Consider the following 6,000-nt stretch of genomic DNA (forward strand, 5'->3'; position numbering starts at 1 on the left):
CTGTTGTGTTGTTGTGTTGTTGTGTTGTTGCACGCAGACATTTGAGGCTGCTGCAGTCTTTCTCTTTTTTCCTTTTCGGTTGGAGGAACTAAAGTCGGAGGCTTCAGACGTGATCAGAGAGAAACGCCGTCAGAGATCAGAGACGCCGTTCTGTGTGAAGGTCAGACACTTTCCCATCAGAGGCTGCTTCCATCTGCAGCCACTGGAAAGAACCGATCCGGATCCGGCTCATGTGGAGGGTGGGGGTCCAATTAAATGATCCTGAGTCAGAACTGAACTAAACCAAACCCAAAAAACTGTTTTTCCAATATTCAATGTTGTTTCTAATCCAGTTCAATCCAAAATATACGACGGAGGTTTAAGTGTTTTATCAAAAATGTTTAAATTACAACTTTACAACTGTAAAGTATTACGAGCTTTAAAGTCGTACATTTGCGACTTTAAAGCTCGTAAAATGAAAACAACGTAACAAAGAAACGTATTTCTGTTCAGACTGTTCTACTAAACCACCAACAGGAGCTTCACAGCTCCAGGACTCTCAGGAAACGTCTTTACCGACGGTTCGATTCCCAGTCTGAACACGTCTCCTGTTGGAAAACAACACGCTTAGAACACGGAAAACACAGCTGTGGAAGACCCAGAACACAGCGACCCGGTGGCCTGATGGGGCAGTGTCTGCTCTGAGTCTGGTGGGTCGTTGGTTCAAATCCCCTGTTGAGTCAGACCTCAGACTCTAAACATGGAGGGGGGGCCGTCCTGACAGAGTGATGTCATGCGGTCCTGGGTTTGAGGCAAACACCCTTCAGTTCCCGTCTCTGCCAGCTGAACTTCATCTGGGGGGGGGGGGTTGGACGCTCCGTCCTCTGGGACCACCAGCTCACACTGCTGCTGTTTGCAGAGGGTCTCAGCCATTGTCACCTGTTTGCACAGAGACACGGATGGCGCTCCTTTGGCTCCACGCCGTTTCCCGCCTCCCTCTGTGGCCGGTGGCGTTGACCTTGTGGTCGGCTCCCCTGTGGGATTCTGGGTGGCAGGTTGTTCAGCCTTCCTTCCTTTACCCCCCCCCAGCTCACAAAATGCAAACAAATGCAGCTTTTCAAAAACCAGATCAACTCATTTGAGGGACAAAGCGGGGAAACTTCAAAGGGGAGCGATGCTGCTGCTGCTGCTTCCAGCCCCCAGACGCTGCTGGATTGGCTCTTTGTCTTTGACCCTCCCCCTTTTACTCCCCCCAACTCCCAGAGACCCTCTGCAGCTCCAGAATGACTCCGGCCTTCCTGAGCCAATCCCAGTCCTGGACCTGGTCTTTGATTCTGTCGGCCGTGTTGGCACGCTTCCTTTTCCCCGCCGTTCTTCCTCGCCATGGATGTGTAGACGGGCTGGTGAACCGTGACCCCCGCCAGCCCACTCTGTCTGCCTGTGAGGCTTACACACGCACATGAATGCACACACACAGACACACACCAAGCAGCCAGAGAGAGGAAAGAGGGAAAAGTCCTGACAAATGAAAGCGATTAGAAGTCTCATCCCTGACAGAGATGACAGGATCAATGCTGCTGCTGCTGTTTCTGCTGTTTCTGCAGCTGCTGCTTCTGCTGTTTCTGCTGCTGCTGCTTCTGTTTCTGCTGCTGCTGTTTCTGCTGCTGCTTCTGTTTCTGCTGCTGCTGTTTCTGCTGCTGCTGTTTCTGCTGTTTCTGCAGCTGCTGCTGCTGTTTCTGCTGCTGCTGCTGCTGCTGTTTCTGCTGCTGCTGCTGCTGTTTCTGCTGCTGCTGCTGCTTCTGTTTCTGCTGCTGCTGCTGCTGTTTCTGCTGCTGCTGCTGCTGTTTCTGCTGCTGCTGCTGCTGTTTCTGCTGCTGCTGCTGCTGTTTCTGCTGCTGCTGCTTCTGTTTCTGCTGCTTCTGTTGCTGCTGCTGCTGCTGCTGCTGCTGTTTCTGCTGCTGCCTCTGTTTCTGCTGCTGCTTCTGTTTCTGCTGCTGCTTCTGTTTCTGCTGCTGTTGCTGCTGTTTCTGCTGCTGCTGTTTCTGCTGCTGCTGCTTCTGTTTCTGCTGCTGCTGTTTCTGCTGCTGCTGCTGCTGTTTCTGCTGCTGCTGTTTCTGCTGCTGCTGCTTCTGTTTCTGCTGCTTCTGTTTCTGCTGCTTCTGCTGCTGCTGCTGTTTCTGCTGTTTCTGCTGTTTCTGCTGCTGCTGCTGTTTCTGCTGCTGCTGTTTCTGCTGCTGCTGCTGCTTCTGTTTCTGCTGTTTCTGCTGCTGCTGCTGTTTCTGCTGCTGCTGTTTCTGCTGCTGCTGCTGCTGCTGTTTCTGCTGCTGCTTCTGCTGCTGCTGCTGTTTCTGCTGCTGCTGCTTCTGTTTCTGCTGCTGCTGCTTCTGTTTCTGCTGCTTCTGTTTCTGCTGCTGCTGCTGTTTCTGCTGCTGCTTCTGTTTCTGCTGCTGCTGCTGCTGCTGTTTCTGCTGCTGCTGATTCTGCTGCTGCTGCTTCTGTTTCTGCTGCTGCTGCTGCTGCTGTTTCTGCTGCTGCTGATTCTGCTGCTGCTGCTTCTGTTTCTGCTGCTGCTGTTTCTGCTGCTGCTGCTGCTGCTGTTTCTGCTGCTGCTGTTTCTGCTGTTTCTGCTGCTGCTGTTTCTGCTGCTGCTGCTGTTTCTGCTGCTGCTGTTTCTGCTGTTTCTGCAGCTGCTGCTGTTTCTGCTGCTGCTGCTGTTTCTGCTGCTGCTGTTTCTGCTGTTTCTGTTTCTGCTGCTGCTGTTTCTGCTGCTGCTGCTGCTTCTGTTTCTGCTGCTGCTGCTGCTGTTTCTGCTGCTGCTGCTGCTGTTTCTGCTGCTGCTTCTGTTTCTGCTGCTGCTGCTTCTGTTTCTGCTGCTTCTGTTTCTGCTGCTGCTGCTGCTGCTGCTGCTGTTTCTGCTGCTGCTTCTGTTTCTGCTGCTGCTTCTGTTTCTGCTGCTGCTTCTGTTTCTGCTGCTGCTGCTGTTTCTGCTGCTGCTGTTTCTGCTGCTGCTGCTTCTGTTTCTGCTGCTGCTGCTGTTTCTGCTGCTGCTTCTGTTTCTGCTGCTGCTGCTGTTTCTGCTGCTGCTGTTTCTGCTGCTGCTGCTTCTGTTTCTGCTGCTGCTGCTTCTGTTTCTGCTGCTTCCGCTGCTGCTGCTGCTGCTGTTTCTGCTGTTTCTGCTGCTGCTGCTGTTTCTGCTGCTGCTGTTTCTGCTGCTGCTGCTTCTGTTTCTGCTGCTGCTGTTTCTGCTGCTGCTTCTGTTTCTGCTGCTGCTGTTTCTGCTGCTGCTGCTGTTTCTGCTGCTGCTTCTGTTTCTGCTGCTGCTGCTGCTGCTGTTTCTGCTGCTGCTGCTGCTTCTGTTTCTGCTGCTGCTGCTGTTTCTGCTGCTGCTGTTTCTGCTGCTGCTGCTGCTGCTGTTTATGCTGCTGCTGCTTCTGTTTCTTCTGTTTCTGCTGTTTCTGCTGCTGCTGCTTCTGTTTCTGCTGCTTCTGTTGCTGCTGCTGCTGTAGCTGCTGCTGCTGCTGTAGCTGCTGCTGAATCTGTTTCTTCGGTTTCTGCTGTTTCTGCTGTTTCTGCTGCTGCTGCTTCTGTTTCTGCTGCTTCTGTTGCTGCTGCTGCTGTAGCTGCTGCTGCTGCTGTAGCTGCTGCTGCTGTTTCTGCTGCTGCTGCTGTTTCTGCTGCTGCTGCTGTTTCTGCTGCTGCTGCTTCTGTTTCTGCTGCTGCTGTTTCTGCTGCTGCTTCTGTTTTCTGCTGCTGCTGCTGTTTCTGCTGCTGCTGCTTCTGTTTCTGCTGCTGCTGTTTCTGCTGTTTCTGCTGCTGCTGCTTCTGTTTCTGCTGCTGCTGCTGCTGCTGTTTCTGCTGCTGCTGCTTCTGTTTCTTCTGTTTCTGCTGTTTCTGCTGCTGCTGCTTCTGTTTCTGCTGCTTCTGTTGCTGCTGCTGCTGTAGCTGCTGCTGCTGCTGTAGCTGCTGCTGAATCTGTTTCTTCGGTTTCTGCTGTTTCTGCTGCTGCTGCTTCTGTTTCTGCTGCTTCTGTTGCTGCTGCTGCTGTAGCTGCTGCTGCTGCTGTAGCTGCTGCTGCTGTTTCTGCTGCTGCTGCTGTTTCTGCTGCTGCTGCTTCTGTTTCTGCTGCTGCTGTTTCTGCTGCTGCTGCTGCTTCTGTTTTCTGCTGCTGCTGCTGTTTCTGCTGCTGCTGCTTCTGTTTCTGCTGCTGCTGTTTCTGCTGTTTCTGCTGCTGCTGCTTCTGTTTCTGCTGCTGCTGTTTCTGCTGTTTCTGCAGCAGCTGCTGCTGCTGCTGCTTTCACCGTGTCTCTTCTAAGTTAGTCATGTGTGATGCTGAGAGGGAGTCTGAACTCTCAACCATCTGCCACCAGATGGACTGAGGGGCAACTTGAACAAGGAAGAGGACGGGAAAAAGAAAATGTTTGATTCTGATTCGATTCCCGCCCAACAGGGGCCTCCAGTTCTAGAAAAACAGTAACAAACTTAAAAAAAGACAAACAATAACAAACAAACAAAAACAATGACAGCTCTGAAAAAACATAACAAACAAACAGAAAACTAAAAAAAACTGTATCGAAAACAAATAAACAACAAAAGTAACAAACAAAATCAAGCAAACAACAACAATAACAAACAAATGAAAACAAATAAACACACAAAACAAAGAAAATTAACAGACAAAAAACCTTTGTTTTGTCTTTGTTTTATTTATTTTTTTGTTTTTTGTTTATTTATTATTTTAGTGTTTGTTGTTTGTTATAATTTTGTGTGTTTGTTTGTTATTGTTTTTTGTGTATTGCTGAGGGACGTCCCGTTTAGGGGGGCTTTGCCCCCCGCCTACATGCAGCCATGGATCAAACCTCCGTCTGGTTCTGTCGGGTCACTTTGGGTTCTTCTCTTCTTTGACTCAGTCGACCCGTAAAGTTCGTACAGGAAGAGAAGACTTGACCCGGACTGGACCTCTTTAGGTCTTGCTGGTCTGGTTCTGGGAATGCTCTACTGTGACAAAGCTGAAGCCGGCCTTTAAGGAGACCATGGCGCAGTGGGCCAGCCGCCATGCCGGTGCTGGAATCCAGACGGGCCGTAGAACGGTCTGGTTCTGCTGTTCTCGTGTCAGCAGCTGAATCCGTGCTAATGGCTTCCAGAACCAGCAGAGACCTTCTAGCCTGGAGGTCGGCGGCGGCTGCAGCTTCACTTCCTGCACTTTAATTACTACCAAATGAAAGGGAGCCCCCCTCCCCCACATGCTACCCAGCCTTCTGTTAATTGACTTAATGGTTGAGTGGTGGCCTGCCTGGTGGGGGTGGGGAGGGGGGGTCTCATTAGCGCTGTGCTTTTCACACAAATCACCAGACGAAGGCGCTTGTTAAACCCTCCAAAGGTTAATTATGGTTCAGTCCATCACATGTTGAAGTTCAACAAACCCATTTGGACTTTTTAAGAGGCTTTTCATCTGCGTGAGTCCGGATCCCGGCGGTCAGAACCACCATCTTTATCCTGAACGGAGGCGGGTTCTGTGGCTGCTGGAGACCTGCAGACCTTCAGTCTTTGACACTTTCTCTTCTTTGGCATCCATCCGCTCACTGATATACTCATCCATGATACCACCACATGTGCAGTACAGCGTAGAGGTTTGGGGAAACACTCATCAAACAAATCTACAGTGTTGGTAACAAAATAATGCTGTTGGAATAGTTCACGGAGTGCATTATGGGAAACACACAAACGCTCCGTTTGCACAGTCGGGTTCACTGACATGATGGAAGCTACGGAATCTTCAAACAGCTCTCATCGTGTTTAAAGCCAGAAATAAACATACAAGAAATCTTCAGAGACAGAGACGGGTTATGAGTTAAGGAATCAGCTGAACTTCAAAGAGCAGAGCATTCATACTAAAAAAAAGAGAAAAATATCAATTTGTGGTGTGGATTTATGGAAAAGACTGGATGAAGGTTCACCCCAAAGGAGACGTCACTGATGGACGTTTATGAGACCAGAAATGATCAATGATCAAAAGTGTCACTT

Source organism: Oryzias latipes, chromosome 18 (genome assembly GCF_002234675.1).
Source record: "Oryzias latipes chromosome 18, ASM223467v1".
NCBI classification, from domain to species: domain Eukaryota; kingdom Metazoa; phylum Chordata; class Actinopteri; order Beloniformes; family Adrianichthyidae; genus Oryzias; species Oryzias latipes.